Genomic DNA, 23,817 nt, shown 5'->3' with positions numbered 1-23,817 from the left:
AAAAGACACCAGGGAGGTCATTTCTGTAGTGATCTACCTGTAAAAAGAATGGCCAAAATAAAGACTGAATATAATGTTCATACTGTGAAATGGATAAAAAATATACATATATTATGTCCAAATGATATTTTCATTCTCAGTTGTATCCTAAATAAAACCAATGACTTGGAAAAATCAGCATAATGATTGTACACGCCATTCTTTCTGGAGATGAAAGACAGCTCACTATATAATCTAAGCCTCTCTGTAATTTGTTACACAGCCCAGTCTGACTTCAAACTCATAATTGACCTCATCCATTCTTATGAAGGACTGAAACAATGAGTCTTTGTCACTATTCTAAGGTGTAATCACTTCTGTAAACTGTCTTTTACCCAAATATTCAAATCTATGTTAAAAATCAATTAATTTTATCCATTCCTCTACCTCACACAAACTTCTTTAATATATATCCTTGCAATACTTCTTTTAATACTGAAGTGATAAATAAGGGAGGCAGGTCAGCAGGTAAACTGCTATCAGGTGTGAAGACCCAACTTTGACTCTTGAAAGTGGCATGTTGGAAAAAGAACTTACACCAGGAAGTTATCTTTTGACCTCCACATGTCCCTCATGTCCCATATAGGAAATACCCTATGTCAAACAATAAATAAATAACTTAAAGTTTAAAAAACTATACATTTGTCAAAGATTATTTTTGTTTTCAATACTATCCTATGCTCATTAATCTTATATTATTTTAAAGGTAATTATTTATTGATATAAATTGAATGGTTTTTCTTCTTAAATACTTTTCAGACCAACACTGGAACTCAAAATTATAATAGCATACTAGCAACTGATAAGGATTCATCTAATTTTCTTCTGGCATATTATTTTTTGATTATTGGCAATGATTTTACTCATTGTGTTTAAGGGACACACAACTTTCTTTGTGACAACTAGATCATAAAGCAATATGGAAGTTATGCCCTACTCTGGCTTTAGAGAAACCTCTTAAAATTCCACAACCCACTCTACTTTCTTCACCTAACCCTAAAGTGTTAGTCATGACATTATAAAAGTTGCCAGTATAAGCTACAAAATGAGGCTAACTTTGGATGTTTAGGTAAAATGTCAAATGGGAAACCTCAGAATGCATAACACATAGGATCTCTCCCTCTCTCTCTCTCTCTCTCTCTCTCTCTCTCTCTCTCTCTCTCATGCATATTTTATTTATTATATTTTAATCACATTACATCCTGATTGTTATCCCCTCACTCTTAGTATTCCTGTTCCCACCCTGGCTCCCTCCCCTTCTCTTCTGACTTACTCATCTCCTCTAGACTTCTGATGGAAGGGCTCCTACCCCATTGTCTGGCCACAGCACATCTCATCAGGATAGCCTGTATCCCCTTCCTCTGTGTGACAGAGAGGCCACCTTGCCAAGGGGCAGTGACCAAATAGTGGGTAGCAGAGTTCACGTTAGCTCAGCAGAACACCCCTCCAATACATCTGAACGGGGTCTTGATTCTCTGCATCCATTGTCCTGGGTTGGTGCGTCAGTTTATGCAGGCCCTTGTGTCCATTTCTGCAGGGCTTGATGGTCCCCAAGTGGAACCCCTGCTCCCTCCTGGAACTTTCATCCTCCCAGTTTTCCCTTAAACTCTAATTGTTCCACCCAGATCCAGCTTTGGATCCCAGCATCTGTCCCAATTCCCCACTGGGTGGAGTCTCTCAGAGAAGATATATTTTGGGCCAATACCCACTCATAAGTGAGCATAGACCATGTCTGCCTTTCCAGGTCTGGGTTACCTCACTAGGGATGTTCATTTCTAGTTTGACCCATTTGCCTGCAAATTTCAAGATTTCCTTGTTTTCAAGAGCTGAATAGTATTCCACTGTGTAAAATATACCATGGTTTCTTTATCCGTTCTTCAGTTGGGGGACATCTAGGTTGATTCTACATTCTGGCTATTATGAATAAAGCTGCTATGAACATAGCTGAGCAAATGTCCTTGTTGTATGGTGGAGATCTTTTGAATATATGCCCAGGAGAGGTATAGCTGCGAATTGAGGTAGGACTATTCATAATTTTCTGAGAAAGCATCCTATTGATTTCCAAACTGATTGTATAAGTCTGCACTCCCACCAGCAATGGAGGAGTGTTCCCCTTTCTCAACATCCTCACCGGCATGTGCTGTCACTTGGGTTAAAGAACTCAATGTAAATCCAGACACACTAAATCTGTTAGAAGAAAATTCAGAGATGATCCTTGCACGTATTGGCCCAGGAGATAATTTCTTGAACAGACCACCTATAGCTTAGGTTCTAAGATCAACAATGAATAAATAGTAGCTCATGTAATGGAAAACTTCTGTAAGGAAAAGAACACTGTCAACAGAACACAGCAACAGCCTACAGGTAGGAAAAGATCTTCATCAACACTACATTTGACCAATACCCAAAATATATAAAGAATTTAAGAAATTAAATAACACCAAACCAAATAATCCAATTAAAAATGGGATACAGAGCTAAACAGAATCCACAATGGCTGAAAAACACTTAAAGAAACAAATCTGGCAGAGATATTGGGCTAAAATTCTAAGAATGAGGCTCCAAAGTTTTAGAGAGTGTTGGGTGACTGTTCAGGCAGTAAACTGTCTCAATCATTTTGTTCATTTTGGAGGCTGCTAACCTGCATTAGCGGCTCAATCCAGCATTTAAGTCTTATTCCTTCTCAAGTCTCTGAGGGAGGTTGAAGACCAGATAATTTAGTTTTACAATCAAGCTTAGTTGGTTATGGAAGAAGATCTTTTTAGATCAAGATAAAGGAGTTGTTAGAGATGAGATATGATAGATATTGAATTTCATTCAAAAATTTAGACCACACAAGACAGGAAAGATGTTCACTTCAAGTGTGACAAATTCAAATGGATGTAACATTTACATAACTCATGATTGTCACGTGGTTCTCCCTGCTGTATGTATGTTTGTCTTATGCATGTGTAATAAAAAAGAAGGAAATCTTCAAAATTACTCTGAAATTCCAACTTACACCTATGAGAATGGCTAAGATAAAAACCTCAACAGACATTACTCTTTTTTTTTTTCAAGTTGGAGAGGAAAGAGTTTATTCAATTTATACTTCCACATTGTTGGTCATCACCAAACAAAGTCAACACAGGAACTCAAGCAGGGCAGGAACCTGGAAGTAGGAGCTGATGCAGAGGCCATGGATGGTGCTGTTTACTGCCCTCTTATAGAACCCAAGACTACCAGCCCAGGGACGGCACCACCCACAATGACACGGGCTCTGCCTCTTTTAATATTAATTAAGAAAATGCCCTACAGCTGGATCTCATGGGAGGAGTTTCCTCAACTGAGCCTCTTTTCTCCTTGATGACTCTACAACTTGTGTCAACTTGACACACAAAACCAGCCAGTACAACTGACCCCTTGTCAATTTGACACACAAACACATGACTATTAAGCCAACCATTCTTTTCTTATTCTTTCCCCAAATATCACATTAATAACATAAATAACTTTAAAAGTCCCGCAGTCTTTACAAATTCAAACACATTAAAACTTAAGTCCCTTTTAATATATCCAATGTCTAAAAGTCCAGTATCTCTTAAACATTCAAGGTCTTTCGGCTGTAGGCTCCTGCAAAAATCAAAATTAAATTAAATACCCTCTTCAAGAGGGAATAACCAGGGCACAGCCCCAGTCTGAACCAAGCAAAACCAAACTCCAACAGTTTAAATAGCTCTGTCCTTGTCTGGGATCCACACACCATCTTCTGGGTTCCTTCATAGGGCTTGGATCGCTTCTCCAGCTCTGCCCACTGTAGCACACAAAGCTGTTTTCTAGCCTCTGGCTGGCTCCACTCCACTGCTACAGACATTACTCTTTTTAGGTCTCTTGTGTCTCGCTTTGTGAAAGATTGCTATTCTCCAGATTAATTTCTCCTAACATGTATAGATAGCTTTTCTTAGGTTTATGGGTCTTTTTAAACCTTCATTAATCCTTTCAGTTCCACAAAACACATGATGCAGCATGAGTACAGTAGAATTCATAGTCCAAGCAGAAATAACAGTAGTATTCTTCCAACTTAAGCATTTTCTGAAATTGCATTAAGAAAAATCTATAGGAATTTATTCTTACTTGGTAGGTATACATATAGCTTATATTTGGTAGTTTGAGTGTGTGGCTTTCTAGACAACACTTTCAGTAGAGGAAGAATCCGGACATCCAACAGAATGAAGCAGGCTTATATTAGAATATAAGGAGACAATGTCCCATGTTACATGCGAGTGCTAGCTTCTGGTAGTTCTCTTAACTGGATCTTGAGCTCACAAATTGTGACTTCTTTGTATACTAGGAGACATGGCATTATTCAAAGTGTCTGCCCAACATGTTTGACGGGTAAAAGTGATTTTTTTTGCCAAAAGTCTAGATATTGCAATCTTACCTCCATCTACCCATATAGCAATGAACATACAATTAAATACTGATATTATTTGTAAATATGAGAGAATCTCTGATGATTTTTCCCTAAAACTACTGAACTAGAGATAAATGGAAACCTGATTTAGAAATATACAAATGATTTCATGCTCAAATCCATTGTTTATGAAACTTCTTGTTGTTTTTAATATTGATGACCAAAAGCCAGCCTTCTTTGTGGCTTGCTTTGATAATTTGTTCTATGCTGGCTTATGCTCTGTGTCCATATGTACTAACTAATAAGTGATTATTAACCATATGATACAAGATAACCATACTATAATCCACAGACCCAACTAAGCTAAGTAACAAGGAGAGCCCTAGATGGGGGAGGAGGGGAGAGTGGTGGTGGTGGTGGTCGTGGTGGTGGTGGTGGTGCTTGAATCTCACTTAGAAGGAGAAATAAAACAGACAACAGAAGTGGATAGAGAGAACTGGGTTAGGGGAGGTGTTAGGGAGGGGAAGGAAGGTGAGGAGCAGGTGTGGAAGAATCAGGGTGGGAGATGAGAAGCCTGGGAGAGAGAAGGGAAACTGATGAAGGGCATCTTGGGGACAAGCGGGAGACCTACTACAGGGAAGACTCTTGAGAGGATATGCAGGAGACTCTATCTAATACTCCTAGCAATGGGAATATGGAGTGGCCACCACCTATAGCCTAGCATAACTTCCAGTAGAGAGGGGGACACCAACCCAACCATAAAACCTCTGACCCAAAATTTATCCTGCCTGTAAGATTACAGGAAAAGTAGTAGATCAGAGATTGGGGAAATTTCCAAACAATGACTGGCCCAAATTGAGACCCGGTTAATGGGAGAGAACCAACACCTGACACTATTATGATACTTTGTTATGCTTGTAGTCAGAAGTCTAGAACACCTGTCCTCTGAGAGGCTCAATCCAGCAGCTGATCAGAACAGATGCTGAGGCATACAGTCCCACATTAGGCAGAACTTGGGGAATTTTGTGGAAGGGAGGATAGAGAGACCTGAGGTGGACAAGAACTCCACAAGAAGACTAACAGAGTCAACTAATGTAGAACCATGGGGCCTCAAAGAGACTGAACTACCAACTAAAGAGCAAGCATAGCCTAGAACTAGGCCCCTTACATATATGCAACTGATGGGTAGCTTGGTCTTCATAAGAGTCCCCTAGCAATTAGAGTTGGGACTTACTTTGACATGGACTCTGTTGCCTGCTTTTGTATCACTTTCCCATAGGTGGGTTGCCTTGTCTGGCCTCAGTGGAAGAGGATGAACTTAGTCCTGATGAGACTTAATGTGCCAGGGTATGTAGGTATAGGGCAGGGGCTCTCATTTTCTGAGGAGAGAGAGAGGGAGGAGATGGAGAAAAGAAGAGGATAGGAGGGTGAGAATGGGAGGAGAGGATGGAGGGAGTTCTGAAAGGGATGTAAATAAATGGATGAGTAAAAAAATAAATAGTAAGAATAAGAATATAACAAAATCAAGAAGGGATCAGTATGAAGATACCATTCAGAGGAATAACCAACCTTGGGTCAAAATCCACAGATGTCTGGGATTTTCAAAGGTATTTGGAGCCCTGCTACTTTTTATTCAGTAAATAAATGCAATTATGTGTCACTGGACAATTGCTGCAACAGTGAAACGAGAATGAGCTTCTTTAAAACACTTTGTTTTCTTTTGTGCCTCTAACCAAAATCATGTTTTGGTTCATATTACCTACACATAATGTGATGGATATTTAAAGAAATGGGTAGGCTTATTAATTCAACTAGTTATACCCAACTAGTTAATTGTTATAGAGTAAACTACAAATATATGTAAATATTATGCCTCAATAAACATAACACTTACATAGGGAAGTTTACAATTGTTCAGAGCAGCACTAATTTGGTGTCTGTGTCATCATCATCCTCAACAAAACAGTAAACCTACTTAAATAGACTAGAGAAAAACTCTGTTTCCAATGGTGGAATATGGATCTATCATATTTATAAATCTTCCAACAAAACATTCAAAATGCACAAATGTATAGAATTATTATTCAGGGTTATCAAGGGGAAGAGACCTTACAAAAATGCATAGATAGATTATATATGTAGGTATAGATTATAAATATAGATAATATAGATAGGTATTTAATTTATTAAAGTGACTTAAAAACTGTGGTATAGCTAGTCCAAAAATGATGCCTACCAAAGGATAGTCTGAGACTCTAGTAGTTATTTAATTCTGAATAAGTAAAATTTCTGGTTGTTTTTGAATATTGATGACCAAGAAGCCAGTCTTTTTGTGGTTTACTCTGATACTTTGCTCTATGTTGGTTTATGTTCTGTGTCTCACCACTCTATATGCAGAAAGAATTTGCCAAACTCAAGAAGACATCAATAGGAAGGGTTTCATACAGAATACTAACCAATGCTTGGGAAAAAATCCACAAATCTCTTTGGGGTTTTCTAAGGATGAGACATCCAAGACTGGATGTCTCAGATGCTCTTTAGTATACTCTGTAATCCCAAAGAAATATACTCTACTGACAGGGAAGGAATGGCCTTGCTAATAAGAGGTACAACAAGCAGGAAAAGAAAGCAGTCTTCTTTCATGTTTCATATAGACTGTCAACAGAAGATGTGGCCCAGATTAAATGTGAACATTCCCACCTCAAGAGATCTAGATTAAAGGTGTATCTTTCCATCCCAATGATTCAGATTAGAAGCAGGTCTTCCAACTTCAAATTATTTAATTAAGAAAAAAAAAAGCCCAAAGATGAATATGGTATGTATTCCTTTATATCTGGATATTATTAGTTATATAAATGATAATCAAGTTATAATATGTAGACTCAGAGCGGCTAGGCATAGAGGAAGGGATTAATGGGTACACATGACTCTCCATAGGAGGGAGAATACACTAGATGTCATGAGTGAATTAGAACTGAGGCAGTAGGTCTAGAACAGAAATATCAAGTAGGATGCGGGCTGCAAGATAGGATTGGGGGAGGCAGTGAAATTGTGACAGAATTGAAGAACACTGGAGTGGTAATATAAACACCGCATGTAGTGGGAAATTCCTATAACATATGAATGTGGTCCTAATAAGATCTCCATATCAGGAACGAGACTCAGCATCTACTGGGCATCTCTTGTCAGCAAACTAAGCTTCCAGTGCCTGGACTAGGTTTTATCCAATTAGGTGGTTGGCTGATAGGGTCCCATGGAAAAATGCAAACAGCTGAAGTTGTTGCCAGGACACTAGGTTGCACTTCATGTACTGAAAGGAAAACCTGATTGCTGAAGATGACCCCCCACACAACTCATTGACCATGGAGAGGATGAGATGTTGCTTACGTAGAACCTTGACTACCAAGTTCTAGTGCCTATGGCAAGGAAACATACTCTGCAGGCTACCAACCCAAGCACAAAACCTTCGATCTACAATCTGCCCTACCTAAAAAATATGTTAGGGCAATAGTGGCACAAACTTTGTGGGAGTAGCTAATCAATGTCTGATTCTACTAATGGCCCACTCCAAAGATGGAATCCATACCTGACACTGCTTTGGTGACCAAAAATCAGTGTCTATATAGCCAAGAGAGCTACTGGTCTAAAATTATGCAAAAATGTCTTTTAGTGATATGTTATACTCAACAGGATATCATCAGGGAGGTGTCTTCTTGTAGCAAAAAAGAAGTACAGAAACCCCTAAAAGGTATTATACAGAAACACACAGAGAGAGAGAGGGGGGGGGGGGAGAGGGAGAGACAGACAGACAGACAGACACAGATAAAGACAGATACAGAAAGGGTCAAGCTGAGAGGGAGACAGACAGAAGAGAGAGAGAGAGAGAGAGAGAGAGAGAGAGAGAGAGAGAGAGAGAGAGAGAGAGAGAGAGAGAAGACAGAGAGCAGAAAGACAGAGAGAGGAGAGACCTTGGAGCACATACATGTTGCCAGCAAACCCCTACTCTCAGAGCTCAGGTAAACTCACCTAAGGGATGGAGTGGAAGACAGAAAGGATCAAGGATATGAGGAGACCAGGGCTTTATAAAATATCTGAACAAAGTGTACCTGAACTCACAGAGACAGAAGGAGCATCCACAGGGCCTACACAGGTCTGTGCCAGGTCCTATGCGTGTACACAATAGCTTTAGGATTAATACTTTTATGGCACTCTGGAATATGTAAATGAGTGAGTCTGATTCTTGTACCTTCTCTCTCTCTCTCTCTCTCTCTCTCTCTCTCTCTCTCTCTCTCTCTCTCTCCTGCTGGTTTTGGCTCATCCAACTTCAAGATGATGATTTTATTTTAGCTCATTGTTTGTTTTGTTATGTTTTGTTCTTATTTCCTAGAAGCTCCTTTGTTCATCTATTAAGAGGAGCAGAAAGGGAATAGATCTGCATGAGAGACAAGGTGGAGAGGAACTGCAAAGAGTAGACAGAGGGAGAAAAGGTTTTCAGATTATATTATATTAGAAAAGAGTTCTTTTAGAAACTCTTTTAGAAAAAATAAATAGTATTCAGGAAAATTGACCATATACAAATGGGCAAAAGTGTTCAATATCCTTAATCCTCTGAGAAATACAAATTGAAACCAATTTGAGATACTTAAGTTCAATCAGAATAGTAATCATTAACATTGAAAGACGCCCGAAGGCCGACTCTCACTCAAGCCTTGGGATGGTGCGCATCCAAAGACACACAAACGACCCTCTTGCTGTAAACACATGAGGCAGTTTATTGGCGGAGCTCCGGGTCAACACGTATGTCACGCAGGAGACAGAGGGGTCGACCCAGAAGCCTAGGAGCTTAGGGTTTATATGGGCAAGGGTCGGGGAGAGCAGGAAGTTTTGGTGTGGCCACACACAATTGGTTGTTTCAAACATTTGAACATCAGCAAGTTGCGTAGGCAGATGTGGGGTAAGGTCAGACTTAATCACACGGGGACAGTCCTTGGTTCCTGTTTTTCTCGGAACCTGAGGGTAGACGTTTATCTGAGCTAAAGACACATCTGGTTAAACTCAAACCTGGAACACTGTGTGCGGGCCTCAAGGGGGGATTAAGCAAACACCATAAGATAAGATCGGATGAGGGGTCTTGGCTCATTACTCACTGGACCAGGTCCGGTACCTGTTTCTCTCAGGAATTTGTCCTTGTGTATTCTCCCTATCTTTTACGACCAGCTGGTCCCTGGAACACTCAATAGGTCTTTGTTTCCTAGCTCTGCGTTCTTTGTGACTTATCATCTGGGGCTTCGGGCTAGCAAACCTGCTGACCTGCTTCTCAGCTATTTGGGCTTATGAGTTAGAGAGCTCTGCTGTTCTGGTTGCTTTAATGCTAATTAAAAATTCTCTTTCAACATATCTGTCAATAGGTGCTGGAGGGGATTGGAAGAAAGGAACCACTATTCACTGATGATGGAGGGGAAACTAATATAGATATTGAGGAAATCAGTTTAAAGATTTTTCAAAAAACAATATGCAATGACCAAAGACCTTGCCATTTTATATCTTGGGATATGCCCAGAGAACTCCATGTCCTACCATAGAGATACTCATATCCTCATGTTTATTAATGCTTTATTGCTAGAGCAAAGAATTGGAATCAACCTCATTTTATATCAATATATGAATGGATAATAGTTTATTATATATAGAAAATGGATACTACATGGATCTAAAGAAAATGAAGGAACATGGATTGTTTTAAAATGCATAATATTAAACAAGGCTACAAAAATTATGAAAAGAAGCCTTATATCACCATCATATTTGGAATCTCATATTTGGAATGTGTGTGTGTGTGTGTGTGTGTGTGTGTGTGTGTGTGTGTGTGTGTGCATGTACATATGTGCAAACAAATGTCCTTGTAGGTATAAAATACAACAAGAAGGAAAAAGAACAAGAGAGGCTAAATATAAGGGGAAGAGGAAGTACTGAATGCATGTTATGGCCACAAATTATGAAAATAGATATAAAGCTAGTTGTTTTTCTAGTGCTAATTCTGTCATGAATTTGGTTGGTTGGTTGGCTGGTTTTGGTGATACATAGGTGCATGAAATACATTTAATACTAAAAGCATAATATTTAATGTGAAACTTTAAAGATTCTATTTCAAATATCAATTCTAATTGTATAGAGTTCATTAAATTGTATGGATTTTTGTATGCAGTTAAATTTGGTACTGTGAAGATTTTCTTTATTTGCATGTTTTTACTTATAATTGAAAATGTTTTCAATTTAAAAGAGAGGACATCATTTAAAAGAGGGAACATAATTTTATGTCTTTCTAGAATGTATTGTGTGTTATAATTAAATAAGAAGAAAGATAAAAGTAAACAGAAAAAATACTCTAAAGGTATATGCACTCATTTGGACCTTAGTAATTCTAGATGTAGTTAAATGGAAAACCTTCACAAATTCACCCCTCTTTGTCAATTTCCAAATGAAATATTAACCATGTTAAAACTTTGCCTAGCATAACTATCCTATGTACAAATGCATTATAATTTTAACCAGGTCATCATAATTATGCCTAACAATTATTCCTTGTAAAACCATGAATTTAGAATTTAGAATAGATGCCAGTTTTTTTTTGAAGGACATTATTTTAATATCTCAAACTTAAATTTGATAACCACTGATATAATGCTTGATTCTGCAACTGGATATGTGGCTTTAACTTTCATTTATAACTACCTTCCTCTACTTTGTATTTCCTCCACCCTCAGCAAGATGCTCAGGAACTGTTTGCTCTTTTGTAAAGGAGTGACCTAGTCCTTCTTTCCTGAAGTATCTTTTCCCTTTGTCATTCGGCCTGGATTAAGCTATTGGAATTTCCCATTGACTCACAGGAAATGGTAGCACAAAGAGATGCCCTAAAGGATCTCTTGCAACCCAATTTGCCATGATAATCTGAATCCATCACAACTCCTAACAGTTATTTCCTTCTTATTCTCTTGGCTTAAGGGGATCAACTATCCAAAGTGGACAGAAAGAAGTCTGTGAGATTCCAGTTTAATGCAGTGTTTGCAGCGGCTCCGGGCAGAGGCAGTTAGTCCTCTGGACGTGATCTACTAGCCGCAGGATTTATGAGGTGGGAACACAAAGCACAGTTTTCCTAGTGGGTAACAAGTGGTGATAATGAGTGAAAGTATTTCATTTTAAACCCTTGATTCCTGGATGTGTGGAACCTGGCTATAGGAGAAAAGCTATAATAGATTCGCTATTTATTCAAAGCATATATTGCCTTCTTTTTCTGTGTACTGTGAAAGCAACAAGGACATTATTTTAATAATGCTTCAAATACAAATCAGATTCCACTGAAAAAATGTCCTCCTTTCTACTACAGATAGAATTCTGCCTAAAAATGGGGAAGCTTGCATGCAGGCAGAGCCAACAGGCAAACTCTGCCAAGACAGGGTAAGCAAGTCCTCAGTAGTTACTGCCTCACACATAGGTCTGTAAGATATATTGGGTCAGAAGGCTGAAGATGATGCCCCAACATTATAGAGATTTTTTGGTGACTGTTCAGGCAGCAAATTGTCTCTGTCATCTTCTCATTTGGGAAGCTGTTCACCTGCAATTCCTGTGTACTCAGGTAATAAATTTTACTCCTTCTCAAGTCTCTGATGGGGTTGAAGATCAGGTAGTTTAACTTTACAGTAAAGCTTAGCTTTTAAGGATTAAGATATTTTTAAGTCTAGATAAATGTTTTAAGTTGATAATGATGAGATATGATAGATATTGATTTACAGTCAGAATTTTAGATGCATATACTACCTTCTTGAAAACCCTGTCCAGATCTTCAAATTGCTGCCATAGAAATGGTTCTGTAACTTGGTGTTCAAAAGGCTATTCAATCCACCTGTTTCAGAATGGTGGAAAACATGCAGGAATTGTAAATCCATAACCAGAATAAGTATCTATTCCAGTAAAGTCAAATATTATCCTTCCCAAAAAGGAAGAAGTCTAATGTATTTAATCGACCACCACATCAGAGGCTGTTCATCCTAGAGAAATATAATTTTGGGCTTAGTGTTGGTCTCTGTGTTGGAATATATGGCAATAAGCAGCAGCTATAGGCAGGTCATGATTGGTGAATGCTAGTTCATGTTGTCCAGCGCATGTATAGCCTCTGTCTCTGCTACCATGCCACTTTGCTCATGGGTCTATTGGGCAATGACAAGGATTGTTGGGGAAAGATGGTAACTGACAACAGAATAGTTCATATTATGTCCTTGATTATTGATCTCTTCTTTAACTGAAATCACCTTTGATGGAACACAAGTATCAACCTCCCGTTTGTCCATTTGGAGAGATATATCCACATGTGTCTCCTCCAGATGCCTTTCTCACGAATTTTTCTTTCAAGTCCCTGACCATCTACCCAATCCATTGGCTACAGCCCATACATCAGCAAACAATCACACATTTAGACATTTCTCCTTCCAAACATAATATATGACCACGTGTACTACACAAAGGTCTATCCACTGTACAGATTTTTTCCTGACAGTGTCTTTCAAGGTTGTCTCAGAATGGAGTTGTAATGGTATAGCTGTGTACTTTTGATTGCTGCCTGAATAATGTGTTTACTATCAATAAATCAGGCCCTATCAATCATTAGAGCATACCAAATGAGGCTAAAAATGCATGCTCAGCAGCAGATGGTATTATAACAGGACAAGAACCCACAGATACTTAGAAAACATTTTTATGCACCTTGCTTTTGCCTTCAGAACCTTCTTAGACTAGATCACATCTATATCATCTCCATTTGATAATAGGTTGGTGAGGAGTATGTCCCACTCAATGACAGAATGGGTTAAGTAACACCCAACTCATGACGGCCAGGTCAGATCACACGGTTACTTGGTGGCCCTACTGTCAAATGTTCAGTTTCCACTAAGGCCTGATACCAAACAAACAGCTGTCTCTCAAATCCCAAAGGTGTGTTTATATGAATACTAAAATGGATGTATCTGCTTGATACTTGGGTCCAAATATCTATTTTCATCCTTTCACCCAGAAGTGATGTGCACCCTTAACTTAATGATTATTTTATTGGATGCAACAGAAAGGTGAATCCTGTCTGCAAATAATACAAAATATAAAATCATAGAACTCTGAGATGTTAATGTTGTGAATAATTCATAAATCTATTTTGGATATCACCACATAGGTCTTCCACTACAAAAAGAAAAAAGAAAGAAAGATTTGTGCTTCAACAAGTATATTTAGAAAAGAATGAGAAAAAAAGAAAGAAAGAAAGGGAGAAAAAGATAAATAAAATAATGCATATGTTGAAATAATTTTATAGATCACTTAGAGCACTATGTAATGTTCTGTATCTTTGTTACTGACTGAGTTATTTATAATGATACATGCCCAGTTTTCTTGACACAGATTTCCACATACCTGGATTTTACTAAATGAAGTATTCCATTTATGGTTATAATTTTTTGTCCATCTGAGATTGACTTTATTCAATTATTATGAAAATACCAAAATATAACATTTTCTTGAAAAATGACAAACTTAATTCAGTTTATGTCTGACAAAAATCTGTTGTATAAATGCATGAAGTCTTCATCTGTTTCTCTGTTTTATAGGCACCTAGGTAGGGTCCTAATTCGGTTATTCAGAATAGGTGAGTAAATATTTTTAGGCAATTTTTTCTGGGATATGATGACTTTGTGCCCTTTGGGTAAATGCCCAGCAGTGGTTTAACTGGGCCATAGGGAAAGTTTATTTTAATTTTTTAGCATTTCTGAGGAACTTCCATACTAGTTTCTATAGTAGCTGGACTAAGTTATATTGCTGCAAATTGTATATAAAACTACTCTTTCAAAATATTTCTGTAATTACATTTCAACGCTTATCATAAATTATTAGAATACTTCCTTACCACCAACCAAAGAAAAAACAAAGGTGGTTAATAATTTATTTTTTGTTTAAATGAACTGTTTAAAACTATTCTATTAAATTGTTTTGCATATACATTTATACTATTACATATATATGCAATAAACTACCTACAGCAAGAAGAACCAGGTAATTAATTTTATTCCTCCTCAAGTCTCTGATGAGGGTGAAGATGAGATAGCTTAGTTTTAGGATTAAGTTTAGTTGTTTCGGGATTAAAATGTTTTTAGGTCTAATAGATGTTTTAAGTTAATATGACAAGATATGATAGATATTGATTTACATTCAGAATTTTAGATGCATATACTGCCTTCTTGAAAATCCTGTCCAGATCTCCAAATTGCTGCCATAGAAATGGCTCTGTAAGTGTTCAAAAGGCTATTCCATCTTTTAATCAAGTCAGCTGTTTCAGACTGGTGGAAACCATGCAGGAAAGGTAAATCCATAACCAGAATAAGTACCTACTCCAGTAAAGTCAAATGTTGTCCTTCCCAAGGAGGAAGTAGTCTAATGTAATTAATCTGCCACCAGGTCACAGGCTAGTCAACCCAGAGAAAGATGTCATTTTGGTATCAGTGTTTATTGTCTATATGGTTATAATTTTAAAAAAATAGACAAATCCTTACTATCAAAACATTTAGGCCCTTACTTAAAAATATTAATTATAGTCACAGAACATATTAATAAAATATATTTCATATTTTCTTTACTGCTTTATTAATTTTAATTTTCTAGAATGCTGTTTAATTACATATGATTTTATGGTTATTGATAGTCAATTGAATTTTACTCATAAATAAATAATAGGTATTGAATAAATATTTACAGTTTCAAAATGAGTGAACAGATCTGAGTTTTTAAAAATTCTTTTACAGTACACTATCTCTATATTTCACTGTCGTAAGTTCCTTTGTGTCAATAAAAAATGCATGGAACTAAAAATGTAAGGAAATGATGTATTTCTTGCAGTCATTTTTGTGAATAAAATATCTGTTTGAGTTTTTTATATGTAAAAGAATGAAAACACACAGATTTATTATGTATCTGTGATGGCTTCTGATTTCTCCTGGGATTCAATAGAGAAGAGCATTGTGAAGAAACATTCTAATGCTGTCTGCATTACCACCCTCAAGGTGAGGTGATTATACAATTCTCAATGGGCTTCATTAACTTAAAGTAAGAAAATATCTGAATTGCTTCAGTCATTATTTCCCCACAGGGTAGTCATCACTTATAATACTTACCTCATATGTAATTGTTGCTTTTATAAGTTTTGAATTCATCTTAAAAACTGTACCAAAAGATTGCGATTGATGAGACCCTTTGGGTAGCTACTTAGTTACTTTATTTAAATAATCAAAAGATGTAGGCATTAACATCAAAAACATGGAGACAGAAAAAGAGAAATACCAATGGTTTCACAAATAGAGGAGTTATATTTAATGTGGTTTGTGTGAATTTTTGTATTTTTTAGCATATACATTTATTTTATTACACATGACTAAAACAAAGTACATACAGGAGAGAGAACCATGAAACAATCATGAGTTATATAAATGTTACATTCTTAGGGATTTTTCTATTTGCATTTGTCATACGTGAAATAAACATCTTTCCTGTCTCATTGGATCTAAATTTCTGAATGAAATTCAGTAACTATTATATCTCATCTCTATTAACTTACATCCTTTATCTTGATCTAAAAAGAACTTATCCCCTAACCAATTAAACTTGATTGTATAACTAACTATCTGGTATTCAACCCCCCTCAGAAACTTGAGAAGAAATAAAACTTAAATGCCTGAGTGAACTGGTAGTGCAGGTTGGCAGCTTCCAAAATGAAAAATGACTGAGACGGTTTTCTGCCAGAACAGTCACCCAACACTCTCTATAATGCTGAAGCCTCATCTTCTGCCAGTTTTATTCACGGGGCAGGATCTGTTGAGTACTTTCTTACCCTGTCTTCAGAGAGTTCAGCCACCGACTCTGCCTGCCTCGAGCTTGCCCTTTACAGACAGAATTCTGTCTGTGCCAAAAATGAGGACATTTTGCCCAGTGGCTTGTTTGCCATATTTGAAGCCAACTCCATAAGGAGGTCCTTTGATGCTTATCACCTTCTTTGAGGTCGGCTGGGTGTTGTCAGGAGTTAACTTGTCTTATTGTCAAAGAATCATTAGAGTAATAAAAACATCTTTAAATGCTGTATTCTGTGGGTCTCTGAGGCTTTTGAAGACCTTATTGGCTTGTGTGTTTTAATGCTCAGAGGTCATCACTCAGTCACTTGAACTCTTTTTTCCCTAAATATTTATGACAAAAGGATTTTATTTTTTAAATGTGTCATTTATTCCCTACCTAATGGTTCAGAGAAGGCTAAATAAATTACACTCAGAAATTCATGCACATGTACAACTAAGAATTAAAGAGAATTTACAGCATTTAAAAATTTTTTTTGCTTTGAGGCAGGTGGATATACAGAACTCACTGTATATGTGTGTATACAAATGAATATATGTATGTATATATATACACCTCTTTCTCTCTGTCTAAATGATAAGCATTTATTTGCATGTCATTCCTCTTTAAATTTGAAAAGGACTGAGGTATACAACACTTTTTAGTGTAACTTCTAGAGTCCATTCTTCCTAGAATAGAACACAAAGTTGTTAACTTATAAGAGGATTAACTGAGATCAGAAATTCCTTCAGTTGTATATAAAATTATCTAATGTCAAAAACTGAAAGTACATAATAAATGAGTTTTACTTTTATTTTGCAGCAACAAGATTCAAAAAATATTTATCATGTTTAATTTTTAGTTGCTGTGGTCAAATAGCTGATAGAAATCAATTAGAGGTGTGAGTTATTTTGTGTGTGCATGTGCATGTGTATATGTGTGTGTTAGTTGTAATATTTTTATCTTTTTTGTTTTTTATTAATCTTTTTTACATATACATTTATACTATTGCACATATATACAATAAACTACATACAGCAAAAAGAACAATGAAACAATCAGGAATTATATATATTACGTTCATAGTATTATGGCTATATTTGTTTGGCAACATTGAAGAAAATATCCTTCTTATTTTGGAGAATCTAAAATTTGGAATGGAAATCAATATCTATCACATGTCAACTTTATCGACTTAAAAACCTCAATCTAGACTTAAACATCTTAACCAATAAACAACAAAGCTTAATTGTAAAAGTAAACTATCTGGTCTTTAGCCTCATCAGAGACTTGAGAAGGAACAAAATTAAATACCTGAGTAGATAAGAAGTGCAGGTCAGCAGCTTCCAAAATGAGAAAATGACAAGACAATTTGCTGCCTGAACAGTCATCCCAAACTCTGTATAACATTGGAGCATCATCTTCAGCCTTCTGACCCAATATATCTGACTGACATATTTGTGAGGCAGGAACTTTCAAGGACTTGCTTACCCTGTCTTGGCAGAGCTTGACTGTCTGTGGTCGAAAGGAGGACATTTTACCCAGCCATGTCGGGGTGGGTTGTTTATTTATTTATTTATTTATTTGGCTCATGATCTCTATGGCGTCAGATCATAGTTTTGTTCTTGTATTTCTGATCCTGTGGGGAACATCATAGTAGTAGGAGTATTACAGTAAAGCAGGCTGATAACCTGTTGAAAAACAAGATGCAGTGATAAATGCAGATTCAGTAGACCAGATATAAGCTATAAAGGCACGCCTTAAGAAAAAGGACTTAGTACCATTGCCCACCCACTAAAGTTTCTAGACTTTTCAAAGTAACTGGAGACCAGTCATTCAATAACACAAGCCCTTTGGGGCATCACATGTGGAAATGATAACTAAAATTTTCTGTTAGAATATCCTAGGCATCCACTCCAGGATGACTAGACTGACACATACAGATATGGTATATAGACTGCAAATATTTACAGTTGTCATTAAATGTGCTGTCTTTAATCTTATGGAAAGTTGTGTTCAATGGATAGTAATAGAGAAATTATTTTATTATGTTATTCTTTTCTTTCTTTTTACTTTTTAAAATTAATTTATTCATATTACATCTCAATTGTTATCCCATCCCTTGTATCTATCTGCCCATTCTCCCTCCCTCCTGCTTTCACCCTATTCCCTCTCCTATGTCTGGGACTGAGGGGGACCTCCTCCCCCTCTATATGATCATAGGGTATCAAGTCTGTTCTTGGTAGCCTGTTATCCTTTCTCTGAGTGCCACCGACACCGGGCCTCCCTATCAATGTTATTATGTTGTTACTGTTTTTCCTAAAAGTCTCACATGATCAAACATGGGCACTAGGGTGCATGTCGGAGGTTCTGCAGCAGTTCCCTCCCCTCCCCCTACTTGAAGAATCAGCTGTCAATTCACTACATCTGAACAGAGGGAGAGACTGCAGGCTATCCTGATGAGACCTGATAGGCTGCAGCCCAACAGTGGGGCAGAAGCCACTGCCCTTCCTCCAGAGGTCTAGGGTAGAGGAATAGGACAGAAGAGGGAGAGATAGGAATGGGAACATAAGAGCAAGGGGATAAAAATCAGGATGCAGTGTGTGAACAAATTATAGTAACATTTTTTAAGAAAAGAAAAAAATCTCACATGAACAAATGTGAAAACAAATACTGAATATTTTTGCTTCTCCATCCAAGTTTTTTTAAAGTGAGTCAATAAGGCAATAAAAACCACCACAACAATATATCAAAACTAACAAACAAAACTGTGCAGATTATAAGCTACCTGCACCACCAGATATTGTCTTATAATATGCATTTATATGTGTGTGTGTCCCTGTGTGTGTGTGTGTGTGTGTCCCTGTGTGTGTGTCCCTGTGTGTGTGTGTGTGTGTGTGTGTGTGTGTGTGTGTGTGTGTGTGTGTACATGCAGCATACATACCATGGTTTGTAAGAGGATGTCAGAGGACAATTTCAAAAATTCTCATCTTTTCTTACATTCTACTTTGTATACACAGGATCTTTTCATTTGATTTTTTTTGTATTGTCCCACTGCATAGCATATTACAGTATAGCTGGCCCTTTGACTTCCTGGAATTTTCTTTTTCCTACTCCCTATTTTGACATAGGAGTACTGGGATTATAGATATGTACTACATATTTAGCTGTTTCTACAAAGTCTGAAATAATAAACATGCCATCACATTCCATCACAAGCATTTTATCTCTTGAGAAACAGGCCTGGCCTAATTTTCTGGCCTCTGCTGATGAAGTTGTTATAAGCAGACATACAAATCGGCTCAAAATCAGGAAGAGAATAAATCAGATATTTTATATGTATCAATTTTCACTTCTGGTGAAAATGAAGAAGAGTTATACTTACATTAGAATCACATTTTATGTTGAAACTGTGTAGTTAAAGCTAACACCAGGGAGGGATGTTTAGCTCCGTGTGCCCTAGGGCTCTTCATGTGGCAGGACATGGCAGTTCCTGGACACTTTCTTTTGTGAAATCTCTTTGGCACTTTTTTGCCTCTTAATTTTTCACACTCACTGTTCCCTAACTTCAGATTCCTGGTCTTTTATATACATACATAGATCATTGTGTATTAATGGAGAAGTCTTCTCTGTACTCAGGGAGGCAGAGGCAGAAGGATCTCTGTGAGTCTGAGGCCATCCTGGTCTACAAAGTGAGTCTAGGACAGACATTGCTATACAGAGAAAACAAACCAAAACAAACCAAAACAAAAAATTAACCAACCAAAAACAAAACAAAACAAACAAACAAACAAAAAAACGAAACAAAAGAAAAAAGAAAAAAAGGAAAGAAAAGAAAAAGAAGCCCTTCTTACAGATAGACATCAGATCATGTTTTGGGATTTTTAAAATACATATTTAAATACATATTTTTATTAAATATTTTTACATATATATTTATATTGTTCCACATATATAAAATAAACTACCTACAACATTTAAGGGATTTAAAAATTACTCTTGCCATTTAAAATATGGGAAAAGACTGTTATAATTGTTAAACAAAGCAAACAATTATAAATCAACACCATTCACTGAAGATTTTACTTACTCATGTGGACAAGGTGAAGTAGGCAATTATTGCTCAGATTTTAAAGTTTTGTAAGTTAGATGAAACAAAGAGCTCAAATTCTCCTTTTACAAAATAATAAAATAACATTTACAAGTGTTTTTATCATTAGTTACTCCAGTATCTAAATTTTGAAGTAATAGCTTTCTGGTCATCAAGATAATTGAGAAACATACCAAAGCTACAGTTCTAGGCAATAGTCCTGAAAGATTAGTGTTTACACAAATCCCTAACAGGTGTACATATGGGGGACAAGGTGCAGGTATGTAACAAAATGGCCTCCTCCCCTTCTTCCCGAACCTTGTGGCTTGAGTAAAGGGCTGGACAGGGTTTTTCCCATTACTCCCTGACAATGGTAGGCGGGCTTGCTACCACACCAGTCAAGTATGATGGGCAATCTTAAACCCAGACCACTATACACTTATCCCAAATCCTGGGCCTGTCAGGTCTGCTTTTTCCCCCTAAACTGACTAATCTCATATTAGGGAAAGAAAAAAGAAGACACCCACTCCAGCCCACCAAACCTTTTTATCTTTATTTTTTGAGATTATAATAAAATTATATAATTTCCTCCTTTCCTTTCCTCCCAGCAACCTCCCCATACACCCCCTTTACTCCTATCTGTGGACACAGCTGCCTTTACTCAGTCCTTTCTGTAGGCTTGACGCTTTCTTTGACCAGTTTGTTGTGTTTGTCTGGGAGTCATTCTTGTTCAGTTCATATTTGAAATCACATGCTAGTGAAACATTCTGTGAGCAAACTTTCCAACCGTATGTTTTTCACACTCCTTCTATCCTTACTTCTGTGATGCTCCCAGGGCCTGAGGTGACAGAATGTTTTGTATATATATATTCTTTGATGCTGGGCCACACCAGTCTGTGCTTTCTTTGGGGATAAGGATAAATATTTGTAGATTGCTATGAGGGAGTATGCTGGTTTAAGAGATTAGAGGTTGTAAATTCTCTTCCAATGACCATGACTTCACTATCACTGTGTAGTTGATTAGTAACAGGTCTAGTATCCCTCTTGTTGAACAAGCACTTAGTCCAATTAGAGAGGTTGGTTACCACCAAGGTGTGTATGCCACTACTGCACACTTAAGGTGTTTACGCCATGCTGGTCAGTTATGTGGCTTATAGGTGTCACAGATGAGTAGAGCTGTTGGCTGTGCCCCTCCTTACCTTCACAGAGAGGGTCTGTTCAGGTGAACTTTTTTTTTCTGGACAGATGGTACTCCCTCCAAGGTCCAAAGACTACCTAATAAAAGCACCAATAAAATGCTTTAGCAACCCTCTGTTGAGATGTGATCCAGGATTGTCCAGGAGACTTCCAAACATCCAATCTATTGCTTCTGCCCTTGATTACCCTCTGAAGTGGAAAGTTAAGTCCCTCCTGTTGAAAACACAAGCACTTTAAAATCAGAGCCTAAAAACTGAAAAAAATTGAACTAACCTAAGAGTAATTTTATAAGTTGATTCTGTCTGTTGTGTCTGAGCTTTTTCTCTGCTGCTGCTTGCTGTACTCAAAACTTTTTTTCTAATTGAAATTTACAACTAACAGAGAAAAGCATGAAGTCCCCTAGACAACAACTTTCTAAATATCATTGAGCCTGTACTTTTTATTTTCCACCTACAACTGCATTCTTCAAAGTTTCTTGCAGTAACTGAATTCACAGTGAGTATTCACAGAAACTATAGAAGCATAAGAAAAAAACCCAAGTTGTTCTGCTGTTAGAGTTTGTAATAAAATATCTCCTTGAGATGAAAACAAATGTAATGGTAATTCTTACACAACAATCAACAATGTTAGCTCCGTTCATTTTATTTCATTGAAAAGAACTCATCTAAGTTACCCCTCTGCAAAGAATAATTGCCTACACAGCTGTCCACAGGGGCTCGCAATTATTTCTCTGGGATAATGTCCCTCTTGTCATAGACTACACGATAAATAGTGGTCTATGACAGGGCTTAGATTCAAAACCTGGGGAGGAATGTTGTCTCCAAAACAAAATAGTTTCCACTGTTGAGACTCTTAGATGGTGCTGAGGTAAGTGTTTTAACCCCTGACATAGCATCAAAAGATCTAAGGTAAATGTTATAAATCTAATGTTTGGTCTTTAAATAACATGCCTATCTATTGACTCCGTATGAATGTCAGCCTTCATGTTGGCTAAGGGAACATGAGGGCCACTATGCCAGTTACACAAAAACACTGCACCATCTGTTATATACTTACTGCCAAGAGAAGGAAACTGACTTTGATGTTTTATAACTTTAGAACTAATAGTAGAGAAATCTCCTTCATTGTTTTTTATGGAACAAGAATTTATTAATTATTTGATATACTCTTGAACCTTTTGTTAAATTGTTGACAAATATTATAAGAAGCTCCTTATTGAGATTTTTCTGTGTCCATCTACTCTTGTGTGGTCAATTGTTTTGTACTGGTTATAAATATCAGGTAGGAGGGCTTGGCATTTCACTATCTGACTTAATGGTTATTATGGAAGTGAGAGTAATAAAATCATATAATGAAGAATGAATATACATCTGTTCTCCTACAGCATGTTTTTGAAGGAAGAGACAGGGTGACAACACTTGAAACTATTAGTGAACATGTTACTTTTTAGATGATTGTTTTCAAGGATTCAGATAGTTAATCTAAAGAAGTGAAGATATAGTTTAGGCTGTTTCTAAGCTTCTTTGACTGTAACTGATATTCTTTAAATTTAAAACCTAACCTAAATTATCTAGCCTGCACATCCTGTCTACTCAGATAATTAATTTTACTCCTTTTCAATCCTCTGATGGCATTGAAGACCAGATAGTTTAGTTTTACAATTAAGTTAGTTGTTTATGTGTTAAGATTTTTTTTTAGGTCTAGACAGATGTATTAAATTGACAGAGATGAGATATGATAGATATTGATTCACATTCAGAATTTTAGACTCACCAAGTTAGGAAAGATGTTTTCTTCAAGGTTGCCAAATACAAATAGCCAAAACACTATGAATGTAACATTTATATAATTCCTGATTGTTTCACAGTTCTTCTTGCTGTATGTAGTTTATTGTATATATGTGCAATAGTATATATATATATATATATGAAAAATAAAAAATAATAAAAAGGATTTATAACTGAAAAAATAACAACAAAAAATAATCATCAGCTTAAAATATTTTCAAGATCAGAGGCATTGCAGTATTTTGAATAAAAAGACAAGAAACATTCAATATATTAACTCATATAAATTAATTCTGTTTTTTGTATCAGTCCCATCTGTAAAAAAATTAACATGTAATATAATAATCAAGAAATCTAAATAAAATGAGGCATGTGAATATGCTGTTTACTCTCCATAC

At 36.7% G+C, this 23,817-nt stretch overlaps 1 long non-coding RNA gene across 1 annotated transcript in view; it reads left to right on the top strand.

Annotated features, from left to right (window-relative positions):
* LOC311606881 overlaps positions 1-23,817 on the top strand; it is a 178,964-nt gene that overhangs the window by 36,717 nt on the left and 118,430 nt on the right. The window lies entirely within an intron of this gene.

This window comes from Acomys minous, assembly GCF_964271855.1.
Source record: "Acomys minous genome assembly, chromosome: 10".
Lineage (NCBI taxonomy): Eukaryota > Metazoa > Chordata > Mammalia > Rodentia > Muridae > Acomys > Acomys minous.
This window is presented reverse-complemented; position numbering and strand designations above follow the sequence as displayed.